An 18,225-nucleotide genomic window follows, 5' to 3' on the forward strand; every position below is an offset into this window, starting at 1 on the left:
GACAGCCAACACATGACACCCAGAAGTGCTTTAATGTAGATCGAAGGAACATTGCTTCAGGAGCTCATCAAAATCCACATTTCGGTGCTGTCAGCGTGATTTGAATACAGACTGCTAGTGTAATTTTTACTGAAAATTCAGTTCTTGTTGCCAAAACGAGGTGTGACCACATTATGAAACAGATTGACCACAGACTGTCCTGGAGGCGGATTATAACCGAAGAGATGAGATTGGTTTCAGCTGAAAGGATAAGTATTGCATAGTAAAAAAGGGTGCCACTGAAACCGGATCTGGAGGATAATGTTTACGGTGGACACATTTGGAAGCTGACTGTCTTCCCTTAGTCAAAAATTATATATTGTAAATTCACCATTCTAACAGCGCGCGCTTGTGTGTGTGTGTGTGTGTGTGTGTGTGTGTGTGTGTGTGTGTAAGTACACGTAAACTATTTAGACAAAGTGCATTTACTCCGTGTCCATTATCAGTATCCATAATTTGTACAATACACTGAGAAACCAAGAATAAAGATAAGAAAACAGAACGTATCTACTTCAGTGTAAATTGCCCTGAGAAGAAAGGGGGTTTGGGTTATGAGGTAAGAAACTTGATACGCATAAGGATGGGGTTACGAAACGCGGCAGAATGATACTTTGTTTTGCCCATCGTCTGCCTCCCGTCCTCGTAGGTTTACCAGTCTCTCTCTCTCTCTCTCTCTCTCTCTCTCTCTCTCTCTCTCTCTCTCATAAACATATACCGTAAGTGCAATTAAAATAATCAATGAAGACTTCCGATGATCACACCCTGCATTAAAAAAAATGAATAGGGATAATTTTTATTGCTGATAACTTGACAGCCCTTCTCAAACGAATTATTAGAGGAGCACAGAGTCCCTGCATACCGCATTCACTGAACCTTGCATTCATATACCCTTGAGACAGAACTGAAACGTAATAAACCTATTTAGCCGAGGTATACTACTTTAGAAAAGGCAATGAGAAGGACGATAAACAATGTCCTCATCTTGGGAAATGCATACTTCAAATTCCCCAGAGCAGGCCATTCAGTATGCAAATGCCGTTTATCCAGGTAGAAAGGAATCGTCATTGTGTACTTGTATATGTATACTGTAATCACATTAACACAGTGCTTACATACAGCGTATACATTGGGTACAAATTCAAATCATCAGTAACCCTTCACGTTGGAATGTTTTCTCCAGTGAAAATGCTAAGAAATTCAAAATATTTCAACCCCTTGTAATTCGTGTTCCGAGAACCGTTCTTAAAACTGTCATTAAAAAAAAGTAAGCCTAGAGTGTGCCTTAAATCACAGATAGCTTGGAACAGACACCGAATTTCTCACGGCTGCAGGACACCTTTGGCGACACACAAGAGGCTGCCTCTGTGCCCACCTCCCCCTCCCCTCTCCCGTCTCTGACATGCAGTGCCTTGTTATAAGATATTTTTGTGAAGCCTTACGACTGTCGATGATCAGGTCGTATTTCAAAAGCCATTTTTATTTCTCTGTACCGCACCCGTTTCAACTTCCGTCCCCCCTGGGACTAGTGTTAAGTAGTAGCAAACTTCTTAATGCAGTTTCGTCGCACTTTAATTTATTTTACCTCTTACGCAGATAGACTAAGATACTTGCAGGCTTCAAAAACTGCATCAACCAAACGGCACGTAGAAGTGCGTCATTGAAGGGTCTGATTTAGAAAAGTGCTGGAATAACGCGTCAAAATTTAGTAGGTTTGGTCCAGATCATATGGTCTACGAGAATTTTTTCTTTTACCTTTTATTTCACTGAAGTCAAATCGAACTTTCCTCTAAAAAAATATACAATAACAGTACTAGTATACATTACCGTCCGTAAGTTTGGAGTATTAGGAAATTAAATTCCAAAAGTTATGAGAAATTTCTTAGTACAAAAAATTATCCAACTGTAACCGAACCGGCTGCTGGGCGTTCACAACATTTCTGTTCACCATTCCTGTCCAGTCATTGCCACACTCATACCTTAACTGGTGAATCGTGGATGAACTGCTTAAGCAAAGACTTCCACATCAACCGATACATATATCACTACAAACGGCTCATTAACATCGCACCTAACCCCTACACATACAGGACCTTTCACCTCAATTTTCTACTCACTCTCACGCTTCCTGAATATCAAGATTCTTCCTTTCAAATAACTGTTTCAGGCTACTTATCAAGCTCTTTTTAGGTTTTCCTTGTCTCCTTCCCACCAATACTTCCCAATATTTATTTTTTCTCAAGCCTATCGCCCTCTAATCTTTCCACGTGGCTAAATCATCACAAAACATTCTGATCCACCGTTTTAGCCACACTAACGTTTTTACAACTTTTACGTGTCTCCTCTTCTTATGTTGCATATGCTACACAAGCACTTCACCTTTGCTGCACCGACCTTCCTTTCATTTGCATTCCAAATACACACCTCACTCCCACAAAGAGGAGTTGGCTCAACAGCACTTTCACACATTCCCGCATTGGCTTCCACAGACAATTCAAACCGGTTCCCAATCTTTTGTGAATATCCTACTACCTTTCTTGCTGCACATGTTCTGTGACTCCCTTCTTTTCTCGTCCTACCATCATCGATTATATTTACTCACAAAAAGTTAAACAATTCAATTACTTCCATTCTTAAAATTGTCCTTATTAACACTCCATGTTACATCTTTATGTTTTTGTTTCTGCAGTTTCTCTTAACTGTTCACAGTCAGTACTGTGTCATCTGCAAGTATGTAGCATTTCACACTCCATTCACGATTTATTTTCTTATCAGATAATATTGCACCAACATTTACTGTCCATTCTCTGACTTCTCGCATCCCTCTACCCATAAAAATATTGAACAGACTCATTTGTAAAACAGTCATGCTCCTATCTATATTTTCTAAGACACTTCGCTTCCATCCCAGAAACTATTAATCACTTTGAAATGTTTATCTTCTGTACCCCACATACTCAACACCCTCCCGAATGCCTCTCTATCGATTCTATCATAAGCTTTTTCTGGGCCCATGTGTGCCACATACACCTTTTTCTTTTACCTTCAAACTTCTCACTTATCTGTTTCATATCAAACACCTGATCTGCTCAAGTTCTTTCTTGTCCAAAACCATACTGTTCTACCCCTATCAATTCTGGCATCTGTCCTACTCTCTCAGTCAAAATCCTAAGATACTTCTTCCCTAGTATGCTAACTAATGTCATGCCTCCATAATTCTTGTGATTTTCTCTATCCCTTATACCTTTAAATAAAAGAACAGTTACTTTTCTCGCTCTTTCCTTCAACCCTTTCCCTCATTTAGACGTACCATAAAAATCTTGGTCATCTATTTAATTAAACTATTACCACTGTACTGCACCACCAACTCTTGATGTCTTTCCATTCTTCAACCTTATAGTTATTCTCCTTACGTCCAAAACAATCTTTTCAAAAAGGGTCTCAAACTCATACAAAGCCTTTCCACTCTTCTGTCTTTCAGGAATGTCCTCTCTCTATATTCCACAGTCAACAGTAACTCAAAATACTCACTCTTTATATATATATATATATATATATATATATATATATATATATATATATATATATATATATATATATATATAAGCCGCAGGTTTAATATCGAAGTCACTATTATTTTGAAATAACACACCCGGAGGAGTTATGATTATTAAGTACTTCTGCCCCAGCCAGGATTCGAACCTGGTCCTTTAGTTTAGTGGTCTAAAACCACTGATACTTTGACCTCTCGGCTTTAGCCGGGTAAAAAGAGCTTCATTAGTTATAATTACCCTTGGGAATACAGCGAATTCGATATTCAACGATGGTCGTGGTTTAATATTGTATATATATATATATATATATATATATATATATATATATATATATATATATATATATATATATATATATATATATATGTGTGTGTGTGTGTGTGTGTGTGTGTGTGTGTGTGTGTGTGTGTGTGTACCTAAAAAGAAGACTCACCAGAAGCACATCAACCACGCCAGTTTTGTACACACTCATACAGTTAATGGATATTTGAATGTTATATTCCAACAAATCTGTTACTCCCATTAAAACACACTCATAGTTGTTCTCTTCTTCTTCCAAAAACATAATTATACACCCCTCTACCAACCTATCGCCTTCCATTCTCTCCACGTGATCAAACCACCCAGGGCCCATCTACGCTAACTTTTTTTTTTTAACAACAAAAGCCTTGCCGGGAAGAAACAAGATGATAAAGAAATAAAACAAACACACTATAAATCTGCTTACAGCACGAATACCTCAGCCTATTTTTTGCAGCACCTAATATAATATCAAAGACTTGCAGGGAAACTAAAAAGAAGACATGAAAACTCAAACCATGGTTCGAAATTTATTGTTCTTACGTTATGAAACCAACGACGACAATGGCCGCACTCATGAATGGTCAAATAAGCAATAGCAAAGCATACTTCACGAGCATTGCGACGACCAGTTTCACCGAGTTCCATAGTTTTACCCTTTAAGATGTTCTTTAACATACCGCACGTAAGTAGGTAAGTGCGTGTTGCCCGGCGACTGAAGATACTTAATTGAGATCGAACCTCTTGTAGGAAAAGGTGACTTTGCAAAATGCCAGTGATTGACAGCTTTGCACTCATTATGAGACTGAGGGAATTACATTATTTTGAGCATACTGATGAATCATTAGAATAATATAAACAAATGGGTCGAGAGCACTGAAGGTGGATCATTGAGAACTATAGTTACCTGGCATGAGCAAGTGTATGATCACACTTACCAAAACCTAACCTAGAGCAACCTCAGCATCCATACCGACCACCGGTACCGAATTAGGTGGACCGCCACAACCAGTTAAAATACCGTTGCAATATAAAAGAAGAAAGAAGTTGATTAGATGTCCAGCACCTATCGCTAAAGTGTTTCACAATATCCAAGCATTTCACCATCGAGCAATCTTGAAACAAAGACGATTACGCAGTTGTTAAATACATCCCTGAATGCCATAGAAACTGAACAAGGGTCCTCTTCCGTTGACAAGAATCACGACCTTGAACCTCAAAAGCGCAGAACAGAAACCCCGAACAAGAAACCGTAAAATCAAGTTGAAGATCATAACGACCTCAAATTCAATTATAAATTTGCAATGTAATTTAATCAATAACTCTGCACATTAAAGAGACCAAATTTGTCTAAAAAAAAAAAAAAAGATAATACACAGAACTGTCATTTCGAGCCATTGTCAAAGGCATCCAAGCAAAAGATATTATGAAAGAAGCCAGCAGAAAGATGAAGGAAAAAATGTTGTTTTTTTAGTGTGTGTTTGGGTGTGCGTGTCAATCACGCCCATCGTATTTGCGATCACATAGAAATCAACATCATCACTCCTACCATACAAGTAACACTTCGTGTAATTGTCTGTACTGTGTTGAACTCACACACAGTAAAAGTAAGACCAGGTCTGGATGTTACGAACAAAACTTCCATTTTACAGCCATGGCCTACTTGAATAGGTCAGCCATCAAAGAGACCTCACTGCCTCCGAGACAGTTCTGCAGCTCGATTAACTGGCCTATTTTACAGCCATGACCTACTTGAACAGCCCGAGCCATCTGGGAGAATAATGGCGATTCACCTCTTTTGACGTATCATTTGATCCATACCCCTACCCATGGCAGTGACCTCAAATTCGACCCTACAATGGTCCAGAACTTCCAGGAAGGACAGAATTTGGGTCCAGAACTGGACCCAAGGACAGTCAACGTTGTAATAAATAAAAAAAAAAGGCGAGAAGTGATACCTCGGTCATGACTTGACTGGGCTCAGTGCCACCACTCATAGGGTAATTTCAGTTGACCCGAGTCCCCACACGACATGGGATGAAGTCTTATTCTAACCTTTAAACTTATGAAAAACAGAAATCATGCAGCAGATTCAGGTTTTATATGATAATTAAAGGTACCAGAACCCATGTTGTGACATAAAACATGGGTAAATTTCAGTGGATTTACGGCATTGTCACTAAAGAGCAATTCAGCAATTTTATCCGTATCTTATTTTTCTCCTCCAACTTTCTATTTCGATTTTTATACAACTTTTAATCACATATGGAATATAAGATTTATATAGCCGCTAATTTAACGATATATATACATGGCATCTATATTTCATGTTAGCTCTCACAATATGCACTTTCTTTTTTACGTTATTTCTAACACTATCAATGGCATATAGATTTTATATTATTACATTCCCTAATTATCCAAGGAATATGGTTTTTAAAAAGTAAAAATCCGCAACTATGCATATGAGCAAAGCTGTATTTTTTTAAATACAAAAATAATCAAAAATGAGAGCTTTGGAAATGGAATATAAAATTTTGGCCAAATGCCAAGCGCTGAGACATATGCAGCCTTTTAGTGCAGAAAATAATGTTGAAACATCTTTTAGGGAGAGTGGAACGTCAAAAAGATGTAAAAAAAGAGTATAGGAACAGAGGTATAGTAAAAGGAATCGGTTGCAGCCAGGGGCCGAAGGGACGCAGCAAAGAACCTATAGTAATGCCAACAGTGGACCGTGCCAGATGGGTTGACGGCACTACTCCCCTAAGAGGAAAATTGGAGCTTTCGACCGTTTGCACGACGGTCCTCTTCAGTTTTCACCTTATTGTCGCTAACATCTAAGGAATATATATGCCAATCGGTTCTTCAATAAACGATAGTTTAAGAGATAGAAAACATAGACCTTTATTTTAATTCACTCCAGCGCTCAAAACGGTTGACGTTCTCAATAATCGGAAAAGCTCTTAGAACAAGAGACTCGTCATTTCTGATAACACCTGCGCTCAAGAATGAGGTGGTCTCACCTGCATGCCATTAACTTGAATTCAATTATCCTTTGCTCAGATCATGTAGTTACAATTCTGATAACCTTTGATAATTTAACTGGTCTTTCTCAATGCCACCTCAACTCTGAACGAGTTAAGTCCATTTATTGGCCCGTAAGCGAATAGATAAACATAAGAAAACTTTTTCTTATCGTTGGTAAAAGTAATGTACACACACACATTTATACATACATACATACATACATACATACATACATACACTTGAGGACTATCCACTACGTACTATTCTCAACAGACATACTTGCACTTTTTTTTATTTTCTACTTATTTTGCTTTAATTACCAACTGCATTTAATGTTGCCTGACATTCATCATTATCTCATTCGCGTACTGCCTTTTTCACGATTCACTAACTGATGAAACTGCTCGTTACTTGATAAGATTTTCATGTTAGAAAACTTTTTTCTTGTAAATTTCAGAAGCGAGATATTAATCAATCAAAGATTTTTAAGTACATAATTCAGCCTCTGTAAAGGAAAGGTGCAAGCATCCCATGAGTGGCAGGCATAACAATCTCAGGTGAAAACATGTTCATCTCTTCCCAAGAAGTTTTCAGTTCGATCCGAATATATTCCCACTCCTCTTCCCTGTGTATTGCAATTGGATTCAAAACGAGAACAACTGATTACTCTGCCTCCGATACCTGAAAATCAGCCGCAATTTCGAGTGATGTACTACAATATTCTAGAATTACATGGTAATATTAGTGGACAATACTTCTTAACCATAATGCTAGTCCTGTTGCAAGGGGAATGGCTATGTATCCTATAGGAAGTATCCAGCCTCTCAAGACCTGGTAAGGATGTGGGTGCCGTGATTTTGTGGTTATAAAGGTTTCTGGCAAGCATAATAACTTCTGTGTTCCATTTATCACAGTCCAAACCTCGCTATTACTATTTTTGACTTCTTTATCATCATGGTCATTAGACAGGAAGAAAATAAACAGGCGCTTGGGTGTGTGCTTGTTAGCGTTCAGTCCTCACCTTAGGAAATAGTTGAATTTCATGTCTCCTGCTGATTGGCATGGTTTTGCCTTGACATCCGAATTGTGCAAATTCATAGGACTGTCCCATCCAAACCCCTCACATGCCTTGAAAACCGGCTACAAGTCCACCTAAAGCCTAGGCCTACATGTCATGACAGACCAAATGCATGTGTATACATTTAAGATAGAAAGGAGGCGTGAGTATGGAGACCCATTAAGCTAAGAAATTGTCACTGGAATTAAGTTTGGCCAAGTAAGGAAACTGCATTTCCGGGGAAATTTGTCAAATAAGGAAGGAAATCATGTATTTCCGGAGTACAGTCATTTAATGTAATCTAACCAAGCATGACCTAACCTAACCTAGCGACCCCGGTGCCTAGACAAAAGTATTCGCCACCGAATGATATACCACCTCTAACCAAGACCCCCGAGATACGTGAGGGTTGCACTGTGTAATGAAGTTCTTTACCATACAACCACAACGGATGCCGCCTTAGGCTAGCCTAGTGCACAGCACATTAGCTTACAGCTGCCAGCTCTGACCCGGTGAAAAAGACGTTGCTGTGAGTTGGTACGAAGAGTAGATTTACTCAATCGTTTCTTGTGATTCGAATGCTTTATTTCTGCCGTTGCTGCAAGTTCACTCATTTGTGTGTGTGTGTGTGTGTGTGTGTGTGTGTGATCGAGTGATTACCAGACCCAAAAAACCCGGTCTCTCTCTATGATTGTCTCCTTAGCAATTGCCAGATTTGACTACAACCTGCCATCATTGGTTAAAACGTTCAAAACGCAAAAGAAAACCACTTGAAAGTCAGGGTCTACTCACCCAAAATTCGCCAATGTAAATATAACATATAATTACGGGTCACAATTCATATTACAGTATCACAGTACAGCATTAGACTTCATGATCTTCACGACAATCCCTATGTTGCCACTGCAACAAGACGCACGATTGCGTCATTTGTTTGGTAATCGTGCACCGCTGATTGGTGTGTCAAATGTGTCGTATCGTCATATGTACGTTACTGAAGAAGGGAATGTTAACCTAGGAATACTGCAGGTTAAACATTAAAGTAAATGTACTTTAACACTACTCATGTTTTAATTGATTGTCAAACACTTTACCGCTCCTCATCTTTGTCGTCTGCTACTTCCCTGTTTCTAATTCATCATGAAATAAAAAAAAAACTTATTCTTATAAAGCGTGTAAACTACGACCCAGTAAGGTATCATATTTGACATTAATATAATAATATCGATTTCTCTTCATATATTGCTGTATTGAAATATTCGGTCGTAACATATATGAAAAATTTCGATGTGTATCGAATGCAAAATAAGAATTATTGCTGTTTTTATTAATTATAGCCTCGAAGTGATGTAAAGTGTGAGATCGTGCTTATCATACAAAGTATTATAAATAATAAAATAGCTTCCAAAGTCCTAATGTGAGTGGGATAACGAAAAAATTATTTAATTAATTCTAACATTGGCAACACTCCCCGAACACGTGATGTAAACAAACCTTAAACCTTTGCTTTAGCAAATACTGTAGTAGAAAGTTTATCCGTAGTCATAAAGTCATTAATTAAAGACGCAGGATAAAGTCTTAATTTGTAAGTAAGATCGTGTTCAACTAATTTACTTTCTTTGATTCGATTTTTGCTTTAAACAAAAGATATGATGGTTCGCTTTCACAAAAACTGAGTTAAGTTTGAAGAGTAGGTACTTCTAGCACAATAGCTTAGCAACCAAGGCTGCTTCAGTAGCTTAAACAGTTGTGGCCCGCGTTTTTATAACGTATAATTTTCAGATTTGATTAGGATGGTATAAGACAGTTGCAAGACCAGTATATATTCCTTTTATCCAACAATGGAAATTTTATTGGAATTTCCTATCCTTGTCCAGGACTCGATATCTCTAGAATCGCTGACGGCTCTTGTATGAAGAGAACAAAGAATTTTGGGTAATTCTATATATTAGTTCCGCGCCTGTTTGTACCTTTTCATCTGGTTTTTTCTACACTTTTAGGGGTTCTGATACTGGCGGTGCATCTGTTTGTTGTTGGCCAAATGGAATGTCCCTTCGCCGTGTTTAGTACTGGGCGGGGGTGGGGGGGTGGCGGTGGGTTGGGTACCCATATGTTAACAAGTTACTGTATTGTACTTGCCGGACGGGATATGAGCCGTTCGAAACAGACGTAGCTGTGCTCTGTCTTGTGAAGATCGCGTTTGGAAACCCCTTGTTGGATGGACTTCGGGTGTTAATTACAGGTTAATTAGACTTGAATGCCAAAAATGAAAGGTAAATTCATAATTAGCAACCAAAAAACTGTAGAAAAAGTCAAGTTATAGTGCCGTCGGCGACGCGGAGCTACCCTATAGTTCTACCGAATTTTGTTATGTTTTTGTGATATTCTAACAACTACACCAATGTTAAGGATTCAAAGTGATGTTTAGATAAGAATCTTACAGCTTATTTTCCATGTTATTATCTTAAATATGCTAGCCTGTAACTTATTCAATCATACAGCACCTGGCATATTGTTTGATCTGACGGGAAAGCCAGGGATTGTGGTAATTAGCAGAGCTGGGTATGACAGATCCGTTCCAGGTAATTCTAAGCCTGCTGTCCACGGTGACCGAGTCTACGGCAACTGACACTTTCCTATGTTATTTTGCCTGCTGAACAAGAATTTAAAATAGTATTTTGGCGGTCAGCTGTAACTAAAATGTAACTGACACTTGAAAGTTGCACGTCTGTACCAGCTTAAGGGTAAAGTACAGATTAGCACCAGGTGACTGGCAAAATGTTACCCTAAACTCATGTAAAGCAAGCAATACAACACAGAAAAATGTAAGTTGCCACAGTCTAGCTCAACTGGACACTACTCGTTTCTTGCATCCGAGGCGAAGAAACTTAAAGCCACCATCTTGGCTTACGTAACCACTAGGGAGCCACATGTAACGGGGAAGGTGGGGTTATGGTACTGCACAGAAGGTATGAGTAGATAAAGTGACATAGGACTTATGTAGAGATGTGGCAGTAAATAACAGTTACCCAAAAAATAACACTTCCACATGAAAAGCACTGTAACTCGGTAACACCAAAACACACTTGACCCAACTAACTAATAATAAGGGATAGTTTAGGAACCTTACCATAAAGGGATGGAGGGTACAACTCAGCTGCTGCCTTTACGAATGCGTGCAACCTCGTCTTTGGGTCTTCAAAATGAATTTTGAAGTAAGCTACGGCCAAGTACCTGACAAAGTTGTACTTCTTAGGGCCGTACCTAGGCATCGTCTCACGAAGTTCCCTCCACTTCCTCTCAATAGTGTTTGTAGGGGCACCGGTTACTGCGTCCACAAAGTTCATGAAGTGGTTGACGGTTAAGTGAACGTAGCCTTCGTCCTTCAAGCAATCATAAGCTTTCCAGCAATCAGAAACAACAGTGGTCCCCGGTACAATGTAATCCTTGATAACGGCAAGCAAAGTCGTGCTGCTCCTGTTGTCAACAGGCACCATGAAAAACTCTCTGGTCTGCCTGCAAACACCACCAAAAACCCACTGGCCTTCCACCAATGTACTAGGACCTGAAATGAAAAATTCGATTAGGGAAGTAAATAAAGGTTGATAATAAAACCATCCACTGGAAAAAAAAAACCTGAAAAAAACTTACTTCCCTGGAGTAGCTGGACCAGTCATTAATAGCTACGTCACTTAAACCTAGTTCTGTCCTCACAATCCTGTAATTAAAGAAATCACTAACATATATGCAACAGAAGAAGAGGACAGTCTCAACATCCATGAGGGACCCAGAAAACCATGTGCCTTTAAACAGCGACAGGTAGTAGTTGCATCTCTTCTTGACCTTCTTCTGGCTTGGGGCATATGACCTGTCGCACCTGAAAGTAAGGGAAGGAAGCAAATAACTTGTTACAACCCTCAAAACATGAAAATATAGTGAACTTGCATAGCTAATAGTATAGCTGCTTAAGGAATTATTTAGCCAACTTTAGGTTTGAAAACTGCATTGCGGTTAGGTATAAAAATCAAGTAAGGTGTAACTAACTTCTGAATGCCTTCCTTTGCAGGTCAAGCCTACACTCCTTGCCATAGTGAGGGCAAAAGGCCTGTTTGCGCAAAAGACCGTGATCCTGGCAAAATTGTATGGGCCGTTCATAATTGCCCGAGTAATACACCGAGAAATCCTTGTAGCTCAAATAGCAGTTAACACAGGTACGAGGCAAATTCCCCTTAGTAACTGGCTTGGAGTTGCGAGAGGTTCCAGGGTTGCAGTCAACCAGCTTGTAGGAGCAAGAGGTTCCAGGGTTGCAGTCAGCCATTGTGCTACGTTGATGAGTGAGTGAACTGTGGGAGGCCGGGAGGCCGGTGGGCCATGTGGAACAGGGTAGGAAGGATGGAGTTGTGGGGGGGAAACGGTATTTCTGCTTCTAGTCTTGGGAGTGGCGGAACGACGCTTCTGGCAAGATGTAATGCTTCGCTGCGCGCTCCAGTCACAGGGCTTACAAAAAATGTAAAAAGAAAGGTTTCTGTTAACTCACTGAGAGAAAGTAGGAGCAAAATGTCCTTAAGACCCTTCTCCTCCTATCCCATATACAGGCTTCAGTTGTCTGCCAACAAATGGAAGGTAGTTTTGTAAGTTATTTAAGGTAAAATCATGTTGCGAGGAGATGTCAATATATTTGTGAACGGAAAAGTATTAGAAGAAGGTCACAGGCACAAGCCACAACAAATAGGAAGCAGTCATAAAACAGTTGAGAAAAAGGAACACACGTAACTGAGTGCATGTATCCCCCAAATTCTCCACCTGGTAAAACATAATGTTGGGATAAAATTACAACGTGATTGGTTGAGTATGCCCACCCCCAAAAAACCCACCAACTATTCTTTCAGTTGAGGGCATTGGGTGAACCAAAAGCTCCCCTGTAAATTGACGCATGGGTGATAGGGCCATAGAATCAGCAGTACTAGTAATGCATTAAAAGTGCCTTTGGAACGGCTCCTGCTGTCCATTTATTCTCCCTTTTTTTTTTTACACTTGTTTTTTGTGTTCCAAATGACATATGTAACAGGAAACAACAATAAGGTGCCTAAACCTTTTCCTAAGTTATTTACCCCCTTACCGTCAGCTATATTTCTAAGGTAAATTACAGCTCAATTACATTTGGCCGCCAAAATATTACCTTGAATTCTTGTTCAGCAGGTAAAGTTCTATAGAAAAACGTCAACTGCCATAGCCTAGCTCACTGCGGACAGCCAGCTTAGATTACCCAGTTCCATGCCAAACCACATTGAATAACACTCATGGTCAGGTAATGATGATTGCAATATTTCCCCCCCTCTGTGAAAATTGAGGGCAACTTAACAATAAGCTAGTGTTTCCTTTTAACGTACGTAATCTTCTGGACAGTCACTCAGTTTGTAGCCAAGACTCAGGCCTGGAGCATGTGTCATGAAATTTCACTGCCCTTTTTTTTTCTCCATTGTAATAGATGGGTAATGTTTCTAACCAGTTCAAGCTTCATAAGTTTGCATGACAGTGTTCCTAGGCACTTTCAGAATCCACCCAAGTAAGAAAGTGGTTAGTTGTTTAAGCATTGGTAGGGTGGTAGAAACAAATAATTCATAAAAAGTTATGATTGGAATTTTATTAATTGTCACTCCATAATCGGAATTTTATTAATTGTATATTCAGTAATTGGAGTTTTATTAATTGTATGTTGACTAATGTATTTATTTATTCCAGTACCTTATTTACTTAATATATAGCCTAACCTTGACTCAACACAAAAAACAAAAAAGCTCTTGTCATGTGCTCCAAGGTAAATGAGGTATCATGTAATGATAAATTCTGGCACATATGACTTAGGAAAACAGCCACATTGACTAAATCACCATCCAAAGAATTCCATATTCAGATTTTTGTAGTGCAGATTACTGTTAAAAAAAAACTCATGTTAGCAATATCTGTAAGGTAAACCTGGTTGCAAGTATTGTTAAAGATTACTTGGACATCTTTCCAAAACAGAGTTCTACACACATTCTAATATAAGACTACTTCGTTGCTAAGAGTTGTTTGTCAAATAATTTATGTAGACGTGCTTAAAGTTCACATCATTTCTTTCCATTTTATATATATTATATCTGAAATTATTTCAAATGGTAATAACGAAAAATCTTAATAAGATGAGGATTGAACTCCCCCTGATCATTGATTTGCAGAGGCACTCACTTTGAATGTGTCTTTATTTATAAATAAGCCTAAAGAGTTCTTAATTGAGTTTTTAAGATGTAAGGTATGACATTTTGAAAGAGAACTTGGATAAGGTATGACAATATTTCCTTTTAGTCATACACATACTATATCAAATAATTCTTATATATTCTCAAACTTTTCAACATAAGGTTCTTTATAATAATTGCTATTCTGAACCCAGAACTTGGCTACTTATATTAATATCCATATATCAGTATAGTATAAAGATATGAAAAGAAAATTTAGAATATTGATCAGTTTATTTGTAATATGGTTAGCATAAACTCTTATGTACATGAATGTAATGCACCAACAGTGGAACATCAAAATGATGAGTGAAGGGGCTGCAGCCAGTTAGTTAATGGTGAACAGAACTGCAACTTTCCTTTGATACAAGTCCACTCTCATAGAAGTGATTAACATTTGAACATGGAACTCAATTTGTAATTGTTCTTATGGAATACAAACTCGACTAGTTATTTAGTATTATGCCACAGCAATAGCTGATTCATTCGTTGAAGTTTGGTAACAAGGTAGTTAACTGTCAATCCCATTTTTTCTTTCATTGTTGTTAAGTCAAAACATCTCCAATTTCTGTGCAGTCACAGATCAAAACTTGGTTTGTGGGCTTATCTTTATAATGCTTTTTTATTCCTACAAGAATACAACCATCACTTTTTATATATGAGTATTCCAAGCCACAGCTGGAACAGTTGTTGAAGCTTGGTAAAAAGGTGGTTAAATGCATGCAAACAGCCTAGGGCTTTTGGCAGGTTGGGAGGTCTTATGCAAGCAGAACCTTTAGTCAGAGACCAGGTGATCGCGGTCTACTACAGCAGTTCAATCTCACATTCCTACATCAGGAAGTACAGTTCAAGAAACTTGCTCAGGCTAGTAGAGAAACTTCTCCTTTGGATAGTCCATGAACATCATTCTTCTACCACAGTTTGTCCTTGGTAGAAAGTGCAAGGTTTCTGTCAGAATAGTCTCTTGTGACTGCCCAAAATTGAAAATGCCGGGTTTTCTGGTATGGACAGTTGATGCTTTTCTTCTTGAGTCGTCAAATCTAGACCCTTATGTGTTTCCTCTGTTTGCACCCTTGAGGAAAGGTTTCAACAAGTTATGAGCATCTGAGAACTCAAGCTGTTGTTAGCACTTGGTGACCCCAGAGAGAATAGTTGCCTGAGCTGCCTCTCCAGGTGGTGGAAGTTCTCCACCTTCTGCCAATCAGGAAAGATCTTCATAGACAGTCACATTTGAGAAAATTCCATCAAAATTTCCACATGCTTCATCTGACTAGGGAGAAACTGTTATGTCTCTTATGAGTAAGAGGCTTTTCATGAAAGGCTATGGAACTAATTTTTGAGTCTGGTAGGCCCTCCACTGATAGACCTTTTCAAGAGCAGTGGGCAGTTTATTGATGTTGGTGCTTCTCCTGAAGGATTTCCAGCACCCATTCTTCTGTAGATAATCAGATGATGTTTTGCCAGTATTTCAGGTATGCAAAGTGACTCTGTTTTGGGGGCTGAAAGTATATTGATTTATGTTGTCTTCAGTTCTGGGATTTGCCAATGAATATTTTTCTTTCCTCTGGGTGAGGTCTTCCTATCATTGTTTAGGATGGAATTTGGATGTAGCCTTTAACTTGATATTACCTCAGTTTGAGCCTTTGGATAAAGCTTTCCTTAACAACTTAACTTTCAAAACACTTTTTCCTTTAGCCCTTGCTACAGTAAGTGTATTAGTGAGATTCAAACCCTTTCTTGTATGGCTTTGTTCAAAGGGGCACACGTCTTTTTTTTTTATTTTCTTTGTTTAGGGCCCAAGTGTCAAAGCAAAGCCCTTCCCAAATTTGTGATGGTACCTGATTTAACTGCTTTAGTAGGCAATGAAGAAGAAGCACTACCATGTCCAGCTATAGCTCTTAAGGATTTATCTGGAAATGCTTAATCCTTGAAGAGGAGGAGTTCAGAATTTATTCTGTGCTGTTAGTAGGAGGCCAGACACTCATATGTTCAAGAATGCTGATGATTTGCCATTCTTTGAAACTAAAACCTCACAGCATCTGTGCTTTGAGCACTTCTTTTAAATCCCTTTAAAACTTTACTCTAGAGAAGGTTGTCAGTGTAGCTAGGTGGACATGGAACTAGTTTTTAACTTTCTTTGTTTGCAAGACATCAAGTTTCATATGAGAATTATAAAGCCCTTAGCCTTGTTGCCATGACGGGGACAATTTTCTCCTGAATCAAATACAAGGGAATCTTTCTTTCTCTCCTATCTTTAGGTTGTTGGGAAATTGTGATGTTGAGTTTGGGGAGCATGAAGGTACATATTAGTGTATAGGAGAGTGGTGTCATATCTGGAGGTGGTCAATGTCTTAGGTTTTGGAATGTCAGTTATGGGCTTTCAACTCTTGCACAGGATTCCCTAGTACTCTATGAGATCGAGTCCATTTTCCATGTAATGAGCCTCTGACAAGTCTTGCTATGAGAACCTACAACCCTGCTGTGGATCGACTGTTTAGTGACAGTACTTACCAGGTACCAGGAAGGATCACACAGCAGGCAAGAGTGTTAAAAGCTATTTCCCTTTTTAAAAAGAAAGCATTTGGTTTGCTTGGCTGAGCAGATGATTTTGGGCTATGCTGACCCACTATCCTCATTCAGTGTGGTAGTCAGCTAACCTTAACAGTAGGTAAGATTCATCCCAACTAATGAAAATTTGTATAAAATTAATTACAGTATTTGGATACTTAACTACTGTTAGCATGGAAACTCACCCAGCTTCCCCACATCTTAGTGGGTGGTCATGAAGAATTCTGACAAGAGCTTAGTCATTAAAACACCACCTGGTGGGAAACAGTTGATTACAGAATCCATCCAGATCAGCCAGCTGTATCCTTTGTTAATTTTCAATGCCAATCGCACCTAATGGCAGGAAGTAAGCTAATTTTAATAGGTAGGTATCCAAATAACTAATTATCATAAAACTTTTCATCTTTCTTGATGGTAAATGTTTTTCTTGGCTTTAATTGGTATGTATGTTGTTCAAAATTAGAATCAGGTTGTCTGAAAATGTATGTGTTGGATGGTTTGATCTCACTTCTTTTGTTCCTTCTACCTGAGTAGGGTCCATAATGTTGATATTCCTTGTGAGGAGTATGCTTACTAGTTTCCTTCTCAGAAGAAGTGGTACAAGAAGAAGCACTGAAGGCCAAGAAGACTCAGTGGCTTTTTTTTTTTTTTTTTTTTCAGGGGAAATGTTTGTCCATCAGTGCTGTTGGACCTATGATTCTTTCATACCTGACATCCACAGCTTTGAGTGCTTCTACTTGTTTGCCCCAGGCTTCCTGGTAAGTGGAGGGCACACCCAATTCCATTGTGTGTGGAGAAAAATTCCAAGTGCACGTTCTTTACTCGTGACCATCCTGGTGTCTGTGTGTGTTTGTGGGTGCATGCGCAAGTCATCCTGACCATTCTTTTATGTGCACTCATGGACTGTCCACACTGAAACCTGTGGTGCTCCAGGTATGACATTGGAGTCTCTTGGGTACCTGAAGCCATTGTTGCCTATCCTGGATATTCCAGGTTAACCTTAATTTTGTTGAGTGTTTTAGGACAATTTATCTTTGGCTAAGAAGTCTCTGCTGCTCTTGCTCATGAAGTCAGTTTACTTGACACTCTAGTTGCTGTGGTTGTTCCTGTAAGAGATACCCCAGTGTCCTCCCTTACGCAGTTGTCAGGTTTGACTAAGGTCCAAGAGCATGCTTGTGATCTCTTGGGTGTCTTTCTCAAAAATCAGGCAAACTTTCAGAGGTTCTTAGTGTATGGGAGAAAGGTGCTGTCTTTCCTTTCTCATCGGTTGGCAAACTTTATCCTGAAGAGGCATGGCATTGTGTGTAACTTCTTCTAGCAACAAGTTGCCTTGCAAAATGGAACAGTTTTGAACTTGTCCTACTATTTAGAAGAGTAAGGTAGAGGTGCCAGTGAAGAAAAGGTG

At 39.0% G+C, this 18,225-nt stretch overlaps 1 protein-coding gene across 1 annotated transcript in view; it reads left to right on the top strand.

Moving 5' to 3' along the window:
* Positions 1 to 12,049: 12,049 nt before the first annotated feature.
* Positions 12,050 to 18,225, top strand: part of LOC136839382 (G-protein coupled receptor 143-like) — a 44,533-nt gene continuing 38,357 nt past the window's right edge. The window contains 1 exon segment of the mRNA XM_067105302.1: positions 12,050 to 12,185. The gene's annotated coding sequence lies outside the window, so the exon portion shown is untranslated.

The sequence above is a fragment of the Macrobrachium rosenbergii genome, chromosome 6 (assembly GCF_040412425.1).
Source record: "Macrobrachium rosenbergii isolate ZJJX-2024 chromosome 6, ASM4041242v1, whole genome shotgun sequence".
Lineage (NCBI taxonomy): Eukaryota > Metazoa > Arthropoda > Malacostraca > Decapoda > Palaemonidae > Macrobrachium > Macrobrachium rosenbergii.